This window comes from Mustela nigripes, chromosome X, assembly GCF_022355385.1.
Source record: "Mustela nigripes isolate SB6536 chromosome X, MUSNIG.SB6536, whole genome shotgun sequence".
NCBI lineage: Eukaryota > Metazoa > Chordata > Mammalia > Carnivora > Mustelidae > Mustela > Mustela nigripes.
In genome coordinates, this window is record NC_081575.1 from 123840542 (window position 1) to 123859978 (window position 19437).

Consider the following 19437-nt stretch of genomic DNA (forward strand, 5'->3'; position numbering starts at 1 on the left):
CACCTTCGTAGGTGCGGTGAAGACGTACGTCAAGATGAGATCATCCTGGATTAGAATGGGCCCCCTACCCAGCCTCTTTATCAAAAGGAAGGGGATCACTATGTGGAGACACAGGTAGAGACTAGGGTGGTGCGTCCACAAGCCACAGGACAACCGGGACTGGGGAAGCCCTCAGGATGCTGGAAGAGGCAGGAAGGACCCTTCCCCAGAGCCTCTGGAGGCAGTACGGTCCTGCCCCGCCTGGATCTCAGCAGCCCTGCCCTGCCTGGATTGCAGACGTCTGGTCTCCAGAACGGGGAAAGCATGAATTCCTGTGGTTTTAAGCTCCCTAGTGCTGGATACTTGGTTACACCCACCCAGGACACACATGGGGGAACTACTTCAGGATGCTGGAAGAGTCAAGGATGACCCTTCCCTGGAGCCTCCGGAGGGAGCCCGGCCCTGCCCCGCCTGGATCTCAGCAGCCCTAGCCCCACCTGGATGTCTGATTTCTGGCCTCCAGAATGTAGAGAAGATGAATTTCTGCTGTTTTAAGCCGTCCTGATGTGGGACACTTTGTTACATCTGCCCCAGGACACTCACGTCAAGAGGTGTCCCCAAATATTCACATGCACACCTTGGGTTTGGGCAAGGCAACATCATTCCACCATGGCCCCGGGACCCAAGCGGGGCCTGCTCTCAGCTTGGTCACCTCCTTACGAACAGACTGTTGGGAAAAGGACCAGCGAGGTCTGCAAGACTGTCAGAAACTCCTCAAGGCCCATCAGGCCGCAACAAAGAGCGAAGGGCGCCGTCTCGGCTCATTACAGCTGGGAGACGGGGTCTGTGATATCTCCAGGAGCGCCCTCCAAAGCATGCCTCTCATCTCTCCCGCATTATGAATAAAAACATGAAATTAGTTTTATGTCAGAAGAACAACCCCTAAGACACTTGTAACTTATAATTATGATTTCTAAGCTGTTCGCCTTGTCAGTATCGGGAAATTCACAGCCCGAGACTTGGCGCGGTTTATGGGCTCAGACACTCTGCACCGGCTGTGGAAAATTAACCATGAGTCTCTCATCTACGTGCTGATTTATTAACTACAGTGAGAAGCAGAAATGAGGAAAATGGACTCTTGGCCAAGGAGCCAGTCTGCTGGGATCGCCCCACGGACACATCCAGGGGTCCTCCCCAGACATCAGGACAGTGCTCGGGGAAGCAGCCTCCTCCGAGGGCCGCCTGGACCTTCAGCAAGGCACTCGTCCCTCGTCTCTGGGTAAAATCACTGCAGATGCAGAAAACGGATGGAATCATGCTATTGGAGAGGCCATGCCAGCCCTACAGGAGATCTCAGGGGTGAGACCTGGACTCGAGACCAGCAAGTCTATTCGTCTGAGAAAACAGAGATGCATCAACATATGTTCTGAGTGCAGGTGGCCTAGGTGTGCTGGCTTTGCAACAGCCCCACCTGCCAGGTCGCTGTGATGCCTTCTCTGGATATGGGATACTTTGGCTTCGAGGTTCCTTTCCGCCTCTGCCTTGTAGGGTTGTGATGCAAGATAGGTGCTCAGCATACGACAGGGTATCAGGGACCATCAGACAAAGTCACGGAGCATTCAATGGCATTGCTTCTCTGTGACATCACCCTGCTGCCCGTGCCTATGTCCCAGGTGCACCAGCCTCTTCCACTCACCACTGACTGATCTCTGCACCATCACCCCCACGGGTCTTCACGTGGCCTCCTCTGTAAGACTGGTAGCACGGGACGGCAAAATTAAACAGAAGCTGAGAATTCAGGTATCCCGCCATTGACTCCACCACACAGGGGCCCCTGCTAGTGTAACTTGGTTGTCTGTCCACTGCAGTCAAAGGAGACATTTCTGGAACAAGACAGTGGTGCTGGTTGCACAACCCTGTGAAGGAGATAGATCTGTGAACTTGAGATATGCTTTAGATATGTGAACTGTGCATTTTACAGTAGTTTAAATGGTAAATTTTATGTTATGTGTATTGTTATACAAAGAGAAGTGCATGATGGTTGGATGGATGGATGGATGGATGGATGGATGGAATGGTGGATGGATGGATGGATGGTTGAATTGATGGACAGATGGATGGGATGGATGGTTGGATGGATGCTTGGATGGACAGATGGATGGATGTTCATGATGGATGGAGTAGATCATAGATACTAGATGGCAGATAGACAGACAAGCAGTCATGGATGGAAAACTCTAGCACCACTGAACCAATTTGCCCCGAGTTGTATCTGGAAGGCCCATTATGAGCGAGGTCCTATGTGTTCAAGTCCCTGAGGAGGAAAAAAAAAAAGCCCGATGAAGATGGCCGCATTGAATGAATAAAAATGCAAATTAACCAACTGCAAATTGACCAAGTACAAATTAAATTTCAGAAAAACAAATCATGATTTTTTTATTATTTATTTATTTATTTTTTTTTTAGTGGGAGTATATCGCTTGCACTATCTGGGCTGTCCTTACACTAGGAAAGACAACGTCACTGTTTATCTGAAACTGAGACTTGACTGGGCATCGTGCAGTGTGTTTTGGGAACCGTAGCCAGGCCTTCTCTGCACGTCGCTGCCTCTGCTCGCCCTGAAGACACCAAGAGGTTCTGGAGAAAACATCCAGCAGACGCCTCATTGACCCGGGACATCAGCCCCGAAGAACACGTCTCCAGCATGAAAACTGGTACACCTGTTTGCCTACAAATCCCTGAGCGTCACACGGGGTAGGGGCCGGATGGACGGCTCCATCCCACCGCTCAGGACACCACGGAGGCGATTAAATTGCAGGGGAAGGACGCTGTTTGCACACTTCATTCTTCCACGGCAGCAAGAGCTCCCAAAGAAAGACATCAGCCGCACGCCCCACTGCACCGGGCTGCGCCCCACCAGCCCTGTACGCCGATGTGTGTTCCGACACAGCCGCACGTCGCTGCAGACTCCCCGGACAGCTGTGGGACGAGGGCCGTGATTGATGGCCTGGCCCTCTGGGGAACGCCGGCTTGTTCAATCAGACGCACTCGTTAGCAGGGGCAGTCCCGGCGCGGCCCCGCTGCTGGTGGGATCCAATCTCTCCAGGCAGGGCTGGCGAGGCTCAGCCTGTCTCCCTGCCTCCCCCAGCGGAGAGCCGCGGCGGAACTTTTGTTCGGCATGCCTGCTCCTGGGGAAGGGAGCGCAAACAAGCCGCCCCCCGGGGATTTGGCCCTGCTTGCCCCTTCTTCCTGGATTCCCCTCAGGGTCTCTGTAGAGGACCCCAGGGGTCTCCGCCAGCAGGCGCGCTCTGCACGTCCCTGCTTCCAGGCTGAGCTAGGAGGGTCGCACGCGGGATGCACACCCTCTATACCAGCGTGGCCAGACAGCAGACTTGGTCGTGGAATCTTTACACCCTGTTCGGCAGCCCCCCATTCCTCTGCACCTGGTAGCAGAGGTAACCAGATTCCCAGCGGGTTCCCGGCGGCAGTCGCGAAGGGACACCCACGTGGTGTTGGGTATTCGTTGACGATTCTAAGGGAGGGTGCATGGGCTCTGGGTGCAATTCTGAAGGCACAAGTGGGCGTGCAGCGGAAGGCAGCTCCCTGGGACCTTGTCCCCGTGCCCTCCCAAGGTCCGCTCTGTATGTTCAAGCACAGACACAGCTGAAAGTGTGTCCTGCGGTGGCTTGAAACCAAGACCCCAAACTTAGTCCTTCAACTACTGAAGTGTATCCCCTTCCCCAGCTCTGGAGACCAGACGTCTGAGATCCAGGCGGGGCAGGGCCGAGCTCGCTCCTGAGACTCCAAGGGAGGGTCCTTCCTGTCTCTTCCAGCGTTGGGGGCTCCCGTGGCTTCTCCTCTGCGTCTGTGTGTCCTCTTCTGCCTCTTACAAGGACGCACCCGTCGTATTCAGGGCCACTCCTTCATCAGTTCTGCAAAGACCCTGTTTCCAAATAAGGCCCCATTTCACGGATTTGGGGGTCAGGATGTGAACACATCCTTGGGAAAGGAGACATCATTTAGGACATGAAAGTGTGTATCTTTCTATTCTGTAAGCACAAAAGGTAGCTCGCCTGCTGTACACCCTCCTGGGTATTGTGTCTTTTACCTGAGCCTGTATCTTATCTGTATCTCAGGACCGAAGAGCTCACCCACTCTCTCCACCCCAACGTGGGCGCAAGCGTTCGGTTTAGGACAAGGCGGCCCCGCCGTATTTTTTGCTGACAGCATCCCGCAGCCGCTCCAGACCGAGCTTGGGGACAGAGCTTGGGCAGTAGGAATGTGAGGGTGCTGCCTGCCGGGTGCCCGACCGTGCATGCACACGGGCCTTGCACACACGTGTGTGTGTGTGCAGAACACAACAGCCATCTGTCCATCCCCAGACCGACCGGCCCCCAGCCGGTCCCCCCTGCCAACAAGACAAGGTCAGACGCTGTGTCTTCCTTACGATTTCCAGTGGGCTGCCTCGCCGACGGCCCCGCTAATGCACGCCCACCTGACTTTGTTTTCTCGGCGGCGCGCAGCCGATTCCAATCTCCCAGCCCATCAGAGCGGGGACGCGACTCTGACACATCTCCGAGTCACTTTTCATGAGGACGGGAGCCGCCGGGGGTCTGAAGGTGCCCTCGAGCCTGGCTGCGAGGCCCCGAGTCGACACGGGGCAGCCCCCAGGGCCTCCCCCTCCACGCCGGCCCTTCCCTGACGTTATCTTCCAGATGACCCTTCACACAAGCCCTTTTTCCTTCTCTGCCTGTCTCCCAGGAAACAGATGTCTCCTGGTTTGGGCTACTTTGCTGCTTGCGCGTTCAGCTCTGCCCACCCCGCAAACCTCAGAGGTAGCTGCTCCGTGTCCACGCTCACCAAATCAACCCAAATACCGGGAAACCGTTCCCTCCGAAGGCAGGGATTCGATCCTGGCCGTGCCTCGACCTGCAGGCCCCACGGCGTGCGCTCAGCCCACCCGCGTCTGCCTGCGGGGAATGCAATGCAGAAGCCCAGCCCCCCGCGGGAGCTTCTCGGGCGCCGATTACAGCTGTCAATCCCAAACGGTGTCTCCACCATTAGGATGCCCCGTGCAGTTTTTAATAGATGGGAATTGGATTAGGACCCGGTCCGGGAACGCCGAGGCCGGGCGGCAGCCACCTGGATGGGGACCAGGAGGCACTGTCGGCAAATGACGGGGCTCCAGACAGACCCAGAGAGGCCTGGGCACGTGGGGCGTGGTGTTGATTTAATTTTCGGCTGTGTGCGTGCATAATTAAAAAGAGGAAGACAAGGAGAGCCTCTCCCGCGAGCCATGCTGGGCACCACCTGACCATGCCTCACTCCGGGGACGGTGGATTCCTTTTATCTGCGCAGCACCCCCGGGGCTCACCATGGGGCCCCGACTCGGCGCCCTCACCCCCTGTCTCCCTCTCTCCCGCACTCTCTGCAGAAGGTTGTGTCCACCAGCATCCAAGCCAGACTCAGACCCAGCATGTGGTCCTTTTCCGGCTCTGCCTCCAGCAAAGGTCTGCACCCCACTGTCCGTACTCTCCTGGCGTCCCATGACCGTTCTAGAGGAATGAGCTCAGCCTTGCCGGGTAAGATGGCGTTTCATACAGCACCCCCAAAGCAGAGGAAAGACAGGACTCCTCCATTCCCTCCCTGCCTCTACGCTTCTGCCTTTGTTCAACCAATGCCGAAGGGCTGGCATGGGGAGGCAGGGTCTCTGGGAGGTGAGCAGACCGTGATGGTAGAGCCCCATGGATGGATGGATTAGGAGCCACATAAAGGAGATCCCCAGACAGTCCTCTGCTCCCCTCCAGCATGGGAGGTCCCGACAAGGAGACATCCTTCCACCAACCAGAAAGCAGGTCCCACCAGACCCCAAGTCTGCACGCACCTTGACCTCGGACGCCCAACCTCCACAACCGTGACCAGCTCCTAGGGGAGCACAATGCTCTGGGAATACAGAGCGTCTGTAGAGTACCAACAGTCCAACCCTGAGGTTCTAGCACGTGGCTGCCCACTAACATCACCTGGTGGGACTTCAGAGAAGCCTGTCGTCTACACCTGCCCTCCGTGCACGTAGCAACACCGAAATGCGTGTGAGGGACTGAGGATGAGTCCTGCCTAGCCACGACCTGCTCTCTCTCTGGTGCCGTCAGGTCCTCCTGGGAAGACACAACTTCGGAGGCACTTAGCAGAATTCTCTGAGGCTACATCACCGTCATGACCGGCCGAGGCCCCCTCCGCTGCCTACCTGCCGTGCCATGTCGGGTGAAGGGGTCTCGTTACTGCTCATTACTGTTGAGCTGAGATGTTGAGGTTGCCGTCAGTGGGAGGGTGCCACCTGTTACGGACATGCACCTCATTACCCACATCCTGGGACAGATGTTCAGAATCAACGTGTGTCCTTCAGAAGCCGGGATGTTCACCAGACAGACCTGAGATGTGCCCCAAAACATCCTGCAAACGTGTTTAGACCAAGCGTTTGCCTTCATGGCGCCATAGATGTTCTATTTCAATCCTGAGCGAGAGACGGGACATGAAGAGAGAACCAGGATGATTTGTTCGATGTTGACCTCTGTATCCAAGGGTCAGGCTCCCTTTGCTTGTCCCCCATCATCCCCTGTGGATTCTCTGTTGTCAGCCCAACGGCCCTGAGCATTGTGGACGGGCAAAACCAGAGCTCACAGAACATGTCCCCAGGACAACATGGGCTGGGTTTTGAGGGACCCCAACAAAAACTAAGCAGTGCGGGAAAATGGCCGTGAGCCCTGTTGGGGTATGTGAGGGCTGACTGGATGTGTCAGCTCGACTGGGCCAAAGGGCACCCAGATATTTGGCTAAATATGATTCTAGCTGTGCCTTGGACATTGTTTCTGAATGGGATAATTATCAAATTGGTAAGCTGATTAAAGCAGTTTGTCCTCCCCCAGCGTGGGTGGGCCTGGTCTAAGCAGGCGAAGGCCTGCGTAGCTCAAAAAGGCCGAAGGATTAATTTTCTTCTTTTCGAACTGACTTCCATCTTCTCCTGACCTTGGACTGGAGCTCACACCATGCAGTGCCCCTGCTTCTGATCTTCTCGTTTAGACTGAATCACACCACAGGCTCTCCTGGATCCCTGGCTGACAGGTGGTAGATCCTGGGACTTCTCAGCCCCCATAATTGCGTGTGCCAGTTTCTTATAACGCATCTCCATCTCTCTATCATCGACCTATCTACGATCTGTATCTACCTATTGGTCTATTATGTCTTCATCCATCCCTCATCCATCATCCACCCTATTGATTCTGTGTCTCTGCAAATCCCTGGTGAACACAAGATGTCTCCAATTGGAGACCCCGGGGAGGAGCGTCCTATTGGCTCCCATCTGGGACAACTCTGGGACAACCTGACTGGGAATCAGACACGCATGACCAACAGATGCATCTCCTTTCCCCCAGGAAACTTCAGCTTCCGAATGACTCCATGTCGGCGTGAAACACAGCTTTGGGGCCCGATGAGGTAGAAGGCTTCCCATCCTGATGGAGAGGAGCCCCCTGGATCCTGGCCATTCTGCCTTCAGAATGTCTGCATCACAAAGGCTGCCTCCTCCTTAATGAACGGCCAAATGGGCAACACAGAGATGCCCCATCTTGTGTCGGTAGCCAGACATCTTTCTCCTTTCTTTGTCTCCCTCTTTTTCTGTATCTGTTTTCAGGTTTATAATTAGTCAGAAACTTCTAATGGCATATATTTACCCTCCAATGTGATCCAAAAACCTAAAACAACTGGTATACTGCCAGGCTCATCAAAGGGAAGATATTCACGTCGGAGTTATACATTTTTCTTTTAATGATTTGATAACAATTTATGGATTAAGATTCAAAAGAATGACAACAATAAAAACCTATTACAGAGTTCTTCTTAATTATAAAAAAATTGCTTCATAAATATTGAAATATGTTCTTCTCTGCGAATGCCCTGATTTTCTATACTTGGACACACTCTGAACACAATTATTTGGTGATTAATCTATTTTTTAAACTTTCTGTTCATTAGTCTTTTGATGAAAGTTTATCTTAGCTAAGATCACACAGAGTTGGTGCAAAAGAAAAATGTAATATAGATCATCCCATAAATGTGGCAAGAAGACAAGAAAATCATTTCATAATGTTGACTTAGGAAGACTGTATCTTTCTGGGACAAGTTCAGCATCAACTGATCTTCCCATCTGGCCATCTTCACCATGGATCCATGGTAATCAGTACAGCTCAGTCCACCATAAATTCCCTCCATTACCTGCCTTCTTGGCTCTGGGTACAACACGTAAAGAGGAGTGTTACAGGTTGAATGGTGCCCCCCCCAAAAAAAAAGATATGTTGGAGTTCTAGCACCTTGCGCTTGTGAATGGGATTCCCATTTAGAAATGGGGTCTTTGCAGATGTCATTAAGATGTATGTTAACAGGAGCTCATCCTGGATCAGGGAGACCCAAAGTCCAGTAACAGGTGTCCTTATAAGACATAGAAGGGAAAAGACATGGATATAGAGGAGAAGCCTTATGAAGACAGAGGCAGAGGTGGGAGGGACACAGCCGTAAGCCCAGGGAGGGAAAGTGCCATATACTTTCAGCACAGCCCTGCCCCGCCTGGATCTCAGCAGCCCTGCCCCGCCTGGATCTTAGACTTCTGGTCTCCAGGACGGGAAGAGAGTTAATTCCCTTACTTTTCAGCCCCGGGGCTAGTGGCATGTTGCACACCAAGACTAAACTGATGTGGAACCTAAGGAGTAATCATCATGAAATAGAACAACCCTGATGTATGGAGCCCTCTCATTGCTGCACCCAGAGAATCGGCTCTCCTGGCTCCCGGGAACAGAGCTCCACCCCGTCTTCCTGGAGGGATGGGCAAGTGCTGGCTAGAGTGTCCCTGTTCCTCCTCGTTTTGGCCACTGCCTTCCCCAGCTTGCCTTCTCTGTCCCATCCGTAGTGCCCACGGGTACCCAGGCACCTGTTGCGGGGGGGAGTCTAAACCCCTCCTGATTCTGTGGGGGATTCAGGCTGGACCTCCGTCTTCTTCCCCCCTTGCTCAAGACTCAGCTCCCTCAGGTGTGTTAGGTCACTCCCCATTCATGCACCTGCTTCTTAGTTTCCAAAACTGCATGCCATCCCCCTCCAATCCTCGCTGTTCCTGCTCCTGGGTCCTTAGGACTACACTACCCCTGAACGAGGGCTTCAGCAGGGAGCACACATAGCTGTGTGTTCAAGCAGCTTCCTGAACCCACATTCCTCTTCTCTCTAAGGGATATTTTTCTCCTTTGAAAGAAGTTCCACCTACTGAAGACCTCACTGTACCTTGCTCACACGCCCCTGGGTATACTGGGGGAGCAGACTTGACCCTGAAGCTCTGATCATGGTCTCCCAGGGTTGGTGTTGGGACAGAGTGTTGGTCAAGGTTCTTCAGAGAATCTGACCCAGTAGGGGAGATAGATAGAAAGATAGATAGATAGATAATAGGTATAGATACATAAGGAAATAGAAAACAGATATTGGTGGTCCGATGGGTAGATATATGGATGGATGGATGCATGGATGGATGGATATAATGGATGGATAGATATGGCAGGTAGATAGATATAGATGACACTGACATATAGATGGAAACATCATAACACACATGATGCAGATGCAGATACAGAGTATCTGTAGACATAGATACAATCTCCCTCCTCCTACTCCCTGACTGAGCCCACACCTCTCAGGGCGGAGGACCAGCCCATACAACATGGGCCACATTCTGTCCCTCCCCGACCACAGACCGTGGAGCAACCACGGCTTCCTCTGGGCATCTCCATCCCCCGGGGACCAGCTGGGTGGGGTTGCAAGATGTATGCAGTCTGCTCCTTCCTGCAAACGGCACCTCAGAGTCACCCGCCTGCCTCAGCCGCACATTTTCCAGCTGGAGAGGGAGATTGGCCGGTCTTCGGACACTCATGAGGCACGCCACCCACTGTGGAGGCCTGGGCTCCGTCGGCAGAGGCCCTCGCTGTCCTGGACTCAGGGAGCTGGCAATCCAGGACCCAGCTCCGGGGTACATCCCCAGCTCTGACGATACCAAAATAGTCCGTCTCTCTGTGGGCAGGACAAATAACATACCTTCGTGGTCGGCTCGCCCCTGCTGGGCGGTCACCAACCAGGTCCCCCAGAGCCAGAGGGGCGCCCCGCAGCCCCAGTGGAATAAAACCCCGGTGGGCAGTAGATCTGGAGTCTTCTGGGCTCTCGTCCGCAGCTCTCAGCATCAGGCTCGGCGCCTGGCCGGGCAGGGGGAGACTTAATTGCCGGCAGGTTTACGACGCCCCTAATTGAACCGGACATCTCTGTGAGCTCTGACCCCCACCCCGCTGCCGAGACGCCCCGGACACAGGGAGGCCTGCAGGTTATTTAGTACGTGTGAGGGGCTTGGACCGGCTTTTCCTCCATGTGAAAATAGTTAACCGCAGGGAAAGGTCCCAACCCTCTACTTTGCAAAACGGTGAAATTAAGTTTTGCGCGGTCCCGCCGAGGGACGGCCGTGAATTACCCTGCAAACAGACTTTTCATTGATTCTGAAGAAAGCGCTTGTCCATACATAACAATGATAACCCTTTTACAAGGTTTGGAAAACAAATCTGACACCCCATTAAAAGGCAAATGATTTCTTTTTTTTTTTTTTTTTTTTAACCTCTCCTCACAAGAAAAAGAAACTTTTAAGACATAGAAGGCTATTAATCAATAACGGGGCTTTTTAAAAAAATAAATATATATATATATACTCTATAGGAAAAGCTGACATAAAAGTAAACCCATAAACCGTATCACAGGAGACGTGTTGAACCGTGTAGCTTAATTGTCAGGACGGCAAGGGTCCTAGTTTTATTAGCTGCACAAAAGATATTTTATTGAATGTCACGTCGTAATTTGATTTTAAAAGGAACAGCAGAAGAAATGATGTGTTCTTGGGTCCCTAATGCTGAAAAAAAAAAAAAAAAGAAAGAAAAAAAGAATGAAAGAAAAAGAAAAAAAACCACTATGTCCACCATTGCTGGTCACGGCCACGTGGAGAAATGGTGAGACTCCTGAGAACTGTCCACAGACACACGTACGGACACATTCTGTTCCCTGGTTTTCTGTGCAATGGCGATCGGGCTTTAAAGAATGAAAAGAATGGCTGGTTTTGTACTCCCGAGGGCCGGGATCAGGGGTCAGAGGCAGAATCCAACAAAAAAGAAAAGGAGACAGAGATTCAAGGTGCACAAGCTCGGGATGTATGTTTGTACACATCCTTTCTTCGCAGGTTAGGGCTTTCCGTGGCGGGAGGGATTGTCATGAAACTTTAATGCCCTGGAATGGTAAACTCGATGCGGGAACGCGGCCTTTCCGAGCCCGGGGGACGCCTGGGACACCGTCACGGTCGGGCTGCGAGCAGCAGAGCATAGGTGAGCGCGCGTCAGACCCGGGTCTCCGGAGGACCCTGCACGCAGAGCTGTGGGGGGACACACGTGGTGCCCGATGGTTATTAATAACCCACACCTTTGCTGACTTGCATTCCAAAAGGGCTGCAGACACAGGCTCAGCTTCTGGAAGGCTGACTCTGGGAAACAACCCTTCCACCTGGATGTCCACCTGGGGCTCCCTCTGCCTTTGTCCCTGCAAAACACAGAACAGCTCCTCAAAGTGTCCCCAACCCAGTGGGACTGTCCTGTCTGAGATAGTCCTTCCTCATCCTTAAATTGCTGCTCGTGCTTTTGCTTGATTCCTGGTTTTTCAGATGTGCTGAAATGAGCTGCCCTCTGCCTGTACGTGGCCACCACCAGGAAGCCCAGATCCCAGAGGGGCAGCTCCACGAGCCAACCATGGATCACCTTCATGTCCACTGCACACGGACAGTGACCAGCTAAGAAAATGCTGCTGTTCTGACAGCGTCTTCCTTCACTTGCTTCTCATTCTACCAAATATCTGGCTACACATGCCTAGCGTTGGAGATCCACCATAGCTCTAAAAACCGGGGAGGAGAAAATTTCCTGCTACCTTCACCACGGAAGAGTTTCTTGTCCTCAGGCACAACCGCCTCACGGCTCACCAACCGCACATGCATGAATTCTGGTCAAGTCCCTGGGTGGCTTCCCCCGGAGGGGAGACCCCTCTCAGATACCCCCTTCGGTGGAGTTATATCAGACACCCTGGAAAGCTGTCTACGGAGCAGCAAGGGTTTTCAACGGTGGATTCACTCTGCTCGTTCCCTTATTCCTCACAACCTTGGGGTGAATCAGACTCTTGACTACGAATGAGTGAACGGATCAATCCTCTTGAGCTGATTGATTACCAGTTCCAGCCAGCACACCTGTTCGTGGGAAGCTGGCTTTCATGAGCATCGGTAGCTAGGACAGTTCCTTCAAGCAGCAGGGTTGGCAGAACCAGGGGTTTCTTGCCCTCTGGCTCACTCGGGAGAAGAACACCCCTGTCATGGCTCATCCTGTCCTGAAGGATGTCTGGCCCCACACTCTTGCCCCTACCCTGGCTCTCCAGATTACCCCATCTCAGCACCCCTGTTTATGGACTCACCCACCAGAGGTTGGAGACCCACAAAAATTGCACACCCGCCACTTCCAGACTCTGAGTAAGAATCGGTGTGTCCTCGTGGCATCAAACGCAGCAGAGGGCTCAGCCTGCCAGCCACCCCCCTTCGTGGATGAGAACAAGAACTAATGCTCTCAGATGCCCATCATGCGCCACAGGCTGTCCCGGGCCCCGTCGTGTGCCCGGCACTCTTTAATTATGTGCACATTCCTGCACCCGGGCAGCAAGATGACTTCTTTGTACTCATGCAGAAACCTGTTCTCATCCACAAAAGATCAGTGGTAACAGCAGCTGGTGACATGAGTTGAGAAATTGAATTAAGGGCTCCCGGGGAAGGAGGGAGGAAACGCAGGTGGAGCACAGGGGATTTTTAGGGCAGAGGAGCCACTCCATATGACACTGTAATGATGGCTTCACGTTCACATCCATTTGCCTGGACCCACCGAATGCACGACACCAAGAGTGAGCCCTTATGGGAGCTGTGGGCTGTAGCCAATAATGATCAATATTGGCTCATCAGCTGTCACAAACACAGACACAGACACCCATGTATGATGTGAACAGTAGCCAACACGGGGGCCTCGGGGGTCGGGTACGGGAACTCCCTCCACGGTGCACTCAGTTCTCCACAAGCCTAGAATGACTCTGGAGATGGAAACCTCTTAATGAAGAAAACCAGATCTGTAGGACATTTTAGCTTTTCCAGTGTTGCCTTTCTTTCAACGCCAGACACAGGTACAGCACAGCCTGGGAGCCCAGGACGTAGACTGACATTCCCCAGAGCACCCTGTGCACGGGAAGCTCTCCTTTCCGGGGTCAACGCAGACGCTGACCCTTTTCTGAAAGCTGCCGTTCAGACTGCCGATTCAAAACCCGGGCTCGGTTCTGTGTACATTGATCAGGGTCGAGTCGGCTCTTTTCAAAACCCAGAGCACGCACATCCTGCGGTACGAGCCGTGGGAGACAGGCGCGGAGCGAGCAAGGGTCCTGCCCGCAAGATCCCCAGTGCCCAGAAACGTTAGGAGTTATCTTTTTGACCAGAGAAGCACACAGATAGCTGCGGTTAAAAGTAGCCCACTTAAACATGACACCAAAAGCACAGGCAACAAAAAGAAATACACATAAATTGGACGGCATTAAAATTTAAAGCATTTGTGCATCAAAGGACACCATCAAGAGAGTGAAAGGAATAACAAAGAGTGAAAAAAACCCACAGAATGGGAGGAAATATTTGCAAGTCATATGCGGGGATGAGGATTTAGTATCCGGAACACATCAACAAGTCTCGCCCTTCAACCGCCAACAGACAGGCCCAATTTAAATACAGGCAAAGGATATGAATGGCCATTTCACCAAAGATGACTGTTTCTGTGGCCCATAAGTGCAGGAAAAGATGCTGGATGTCATCAGTCATTGGGGAATGCAAGCCAAGACCACAGCAAGGTGCCCTATGCACCCGTGGGAATGGCTGTCATTTTGGATGATGGTGGATGGATGGATGGATAGTTGGATGGATGGATGGATGGATGGATGGATGGATGGACGGATGAAAAACAGAAGGGAATCCATTGAATAAGGACTATGACCCACCCTTCAAAAGAAAGGACATGCTAACCCCTGCTTCCACATAGATGAACCTTGGGGATGTGCAGACAGAGAAGCCAGACAATGAAGAACAAACACTTCATCATCCCATATATATGAAATGCATAAAACAGAAAAATCCACAAAGATAGAAACGAGGTTACGGGTTACCCAGGGCCGCAGGGAGGGCCTGTCAGCACATAGAGAGTTTCTCTTTGGGTTGTCTCCAAAACCTTACAAACCCAAAGTGGTGGTGACGGTTTGCACGACACCCTGATGGTCCCCGTGTGCGGAATTGTACACTGAAAAATGATTGAGATGGCAAAATTTGCATTATATATGTGTTTTAGCCCAACTTTTTTAAGCAGGGAGGAGAAAATAAGTGTAGCCCATAGACTGAGAGCTTTCTCCTCAAAACAGCAGCAGAAATGGTCTATTTCCAGTAAGCCAAAAAGAAAAACTTCCAAAGACAGAGTTGGAGCTGGGGCTAAAAGAGTCGGGGGCTTAAGTCCGGGAGCTGATGAGCAGAGCAGCCCCAATGTCGGAATCTGGGGAGGGGCCTGCGCCAAGCCCCCTCCATGAAACTTGCCTCTGGTGGCAGCTCCTTTGTGTGTCCAGAGGGTGCTGAAGCGTCTTGCCCTGGGGCTCACAAAAGGGCCCCCAGGACTACCCGCCCTCTTTCCAACCTCTTTCCAACTAGCCTTTGTCCTGCAAAGGCCCCCCAGAGGTGCTGAAAAATCCAGGGAGCTCGGATTTCAAAGCCACCGAGAGAATGCGGTCCTCTAGGTCTGGGGAGACCCTCTCCCTGCCCCCAGGGGAAATGGTGCCCTTTTCACAGAGGAATAAGCCGCCAGTGCCTTAGTCAGGACCCAGTAAACCACAAAACACCCTGGTGGAGACCAGGGTGAGGGCCCACATATGCTGCAAAGAGCCTGCAAGGCGGTCTGCTCAGCTTTGCATGCGGGGCACACGCTCTACCCTCCCCCAACGGCAGGGAACCAGCCCAGGTGCTCTGCAAACACGGGCAGGACTCTGGGACAATAAAACTTTATTAAATATCTCAAGCGGAAGGCAGGTTAGCAGGGGGCTGCCCGGCGGGGGCTCCTGACTCAGGGGCGTGTGGACTGCCCCAAGCACACAGGACATCTTTCTCTCAGCTGCACCCAGGATGCGGCATCCCAAACTCAGCCGCGGAGCCCCATTCCTGCCTGCTGCCCCTCTGCACGGCCCCAGGGCTGGGCACCCAGCACCGTTAATTCCCTTCTGGGGTCAGGGGTCCCCAAGCGCTGGCCACTTACTTCAAAAGAACACAGGCCTGTTCTCCGCAGCCCCGAAACCAAAGAATCGCTCTCTTTCCCCCTAGTTTCCCTTCCGTGGTCCCCGAAGACCTCATTTCTGTTCTTCCGAAAGGACGCGATTCCGGGAGTGCCCTGTCACCGCCGTGACTCGTGTGCTCACGTTACGTTCCGTCTCCGCGTTCTCTGCTCAGAATACCCCAGTGACCCTATTTTACGCTGAGACCCGCTCGTGGTAAAAGATGATTCCACGCCCTCCGCGCTGCGTGGGGCCCTAACTGAGCCGACCCCGTCTCCCACGCTAACCCCGGAATACAACACGTCCCCATGAATTCGGCCGCGTCGGCTGAGATGCCAGGACACGGGGCGCAGTTGCGGTCACCGTGATCGTGGTTCCGTGTCAACGTCGCAACGCTGCTTTGCTGCGAACCCTAAATCGTACTAAAAAACAAAGTCACTTTAAAGGGGGAAAAAAAAAAGGTTCCTCTCCAAATATGTTGGGGGGAGAGCAGTGCAAGGGGCGTCGGCATCGGAATCGTCTCAGCAGACGGGGAACTCACGCATGCATACAAAATCCCTCTCCATTTCTGATCTTTCTGGAAAACCCCTTTATCCGTACGGTACAACCGAGTCTGCAGGAAATTTCCTGACGACCCCCAAGGCGAAGTGGCGCAAACGGTCTGTAAAGGTGTGATCCAGGAGGAGCACGAGAACGTAATCAGGAACAAGGGAGCGTTGACCCCTGCCGGTGTGTCCGGTGGACGCGCCTGGCCAGCACGAGGCTCTCTGTGCCACCTGCTGGCTCCCGTTCTTCTCCGAGTCAGCGTTCCCCCACGGGCGACTCCACGCGGGGTCTTGTGACTCATCCCACAGACGAGCAGCTTCCATGACACACACGGGTTCTCTCCCGGTCCTGCAGGGTGACAGGCTGAGAGGCTGAGGTCCAGGCGGGGCTGGGGATGGTCCCTCCTGGAGACCCCTGGAGAGAACCCGTTCCTTGTCCTACTCAGAAGAACAGTGCTCTCCCGAAGCACTGACTGGCCTTCTGCACCCTATTTCCAAATAAGGGTCCAGTGCGAGGTTTCAGGTCACATAAGCTGTTGGCGGGGTGACACCTTTCAACCCCAGACGCTGGCCATGTGCCTTTCAGGACTGGACAGCCTTGGACTGTCTGGGGAACCCCCTTTGTGCTACAGAAACCCCGAGTGACTTTCTCTCGCAGCTGAAGGTGCCGTGTGACTGAGAACAGGGACGTGCCGAGGGCTGGCATCCCCGTGTCCGAGGACGGACCTCACAGGCCCAGGAGCAAAGAGCCCCTGCCTAGGCCGGGGACACTACAGGCCCCTGGAGAGCCGGGGGCAGAGGCCACCGGGAGTGCGTTCCATGCGTCTCGATCTGCCTACCCCGTCTCACTCGGTCATCAGCTGCACGACACCCACGAGACGTGCCGTCCCCACCTTCACCGTCTGCCTTACAACCTCCAACCCCGCCCCCCGTGCATACGAGAACCCCACTCCGACCCGGAACAGAGGTGCTGCCACGCCCCGTCCGACCCCGGTGTGCTTCCCGCTGTCTGTCCCTGAGCCGGAAAACCCACACAGCGGCTGCTGGCAGGTGGACCCCGGATCCCCCGTCCTGGGGACACTTGCCCTGGAGCCCTGCCCCCATCCCGCACCCCGAAGGAGAAACAGAGACTCCCTGGGTGGGCACAGGGGCCGCCGAGGGGCTGAGCAGACCTTCAGCCTTGCCTCCCTCCTACATATGTGTTTCCCAGAAATGCTGCAGAAAACGTGTTTTTATACATTAAAAACTTGTCCCCTGCCCTATCAGAGAAACGTCTGCCTTGGGCTCAGGGTCCTGCCGTCGAGTCCCGCATCGGGCTCCCTGCTCCGTGGGGAGTCTGCTTCTCCCCCTCCCTCTAACCCCCACCCCTGCTCGCTCTTTTGCTCTCCAGGAAAGAAAATCTTAGAAATACAAGTGTTCTAAAACTAGGCAAAAAAATTTTAAAAAATAGAAGAAACACACCCAAAATGTTAGCCGGACAGAAAGCCTTTTCCTGTTTGCCGAGTTTTCTTTAGGAAGCAGGCAGGTGCGGCTTTCAGGAAGGGACCAGAATCACTCAAATCTGTTTTCCCCGAGATCGGACATCGGCAGCTCGATCCGGGAATCCTGCGGAGAATTTTTACACTCACAGGAGGTCAGTGTGACGAATCTGGGGTCCTCGTGCTGACCCTCTCTGGGGAATAAAGCGGCTTCCCCACTGGGAGGCCAAGCTGGGGAGGGGGCGTTCCTTGTTCCCGGTTACTACGGGGCAGTTGAGCGCTTCGGAGAGATGGGGAAGCAGAGAGACTGAGATGCGGGATTTGCTCGGGGACACGGGGACGTCCCACAGCTGTCGTCCTCAAGCTCAAGCAAGACCCAGGGGAGTCCGAGCCATGCGCTCCAATGCGAGTGTGTCCCACGGGTCCCCAACTCAAGCAAGGCGGGCAGCGCGAAAACGCGCCGCGTTCTTCCTCTACGCTTTGTGCTAGGAGGGCCTTCAACTGATTAGACCTTCAACTGATTAGACCTTCAACTGATTAGACGAGGCCCACCGCCGCTGGGGATGACCGTGCGCCTTCCTCCATCCGCTCATTCCCAGCCTCGCCTTCTCCAGAAACCCTCTTACAGACGCACCCGGCATCGTGTCCAGCTCGGGCAGCAGCGGCCAGGGAGGCCGAGGCTAGAATGAATGCCCAGAGAGCCACGCGTGGCCACCGGGCGCGTCTGCCGGGCGCATCTTCCGTCCTGCCCGCCGACCCGGCCCCTGCTGGCCAACCGAGGTCTCCCGACCGGGTTTCTCATAAGCGCCGCCTGGGATCGGGATGCACTGGGCTCCGTTGCGCAAGGGCCCGCCGGCGCACACCCCGGGATCTGGAGTCCTCCGAGGCCTCCACCGAAGGCCGAGGGCATCTTCCCCGAGCCCCGCCACGTCCTGCGACTTCCACGAGCGCGTCTGGGGTTTGCGACCGCCGTCCCCCGCGCGCGCTGACCGGGCCACGCTCCGCGCACGGGGCTGCGTCTCGGCCCGGGTTAACCGGGAAACGGCTTCTCGCTGAGTGTCCGCCGCGCGGGCGGTGCGGGAAGCGCTGAATTAAACCCGCAGGGTCCGCTCCGTTCCCTCTTCGTAGTGAGTTTCCAAGAGACTCGATTTCGCGAACTAGATCGATCGCACACCGACTCCCCGGGAACACGGGGCTCCATGGTCTCTTACAGGGATTAGATTATTAACGATCAGAGGAGCCCCTCGGATGGCGGGAACACGTGTCCCGGGCACATAGATGGGAGCCCCTTCCCGCCCCAGCGGTCTCCGTTTGGACTCTGTTCGTGCGCAGAAAGTGACTCTTCCGTTGATTCGGAGCTAGAGAGGACCGGGCACCAGGAGCCAGAGCAGCCCCGGGCAGCGAGCTCAGCATGACGTTGGCGTCCCAAGGCACCGGCGCTGCAGGCTGAGCTTTGCTGCCCCGATGCCCGCATCCTCCAGCCCCGGACAGGTACAGCCGACTGGCGTGTCCACTCCCTGTCTGTGGCCCCACTCTGGTGTCCCCTTGGCAACCGCACGGGGAACACGCGGGGAACAGACCCCTGGAGACAGGGACACAGCCCCGACCCCAAGGAGGGCCGTCCACACGGACCGAGAACGGCGTGGGTCACAGTTGGGTCTTGGGGGCCGGCCGCAGTCCACTCCCAGGAGCAGCACCCACTCCACGCCCCGTCCTGGGCAGGCAGGAGGATGAACCAGGGCTGCACCCACCGCTGCTGGTGGCTGACCGTACACGGCACTGAGCCCGTGTCCCCCGCCTTCTTCAGCAGCCTGTGGAGCGGATGGCACGGTCCTCCCCGACGGGCCACGAGGCTTCCGTTAAATGAAACATTGCACGCGCACCTCGGGGCACGTCCCAGATGCCCCGTGACCGCTGCGTTGAGCTCAGGGCCTGTGCGCTACTGCAGCCTCCGG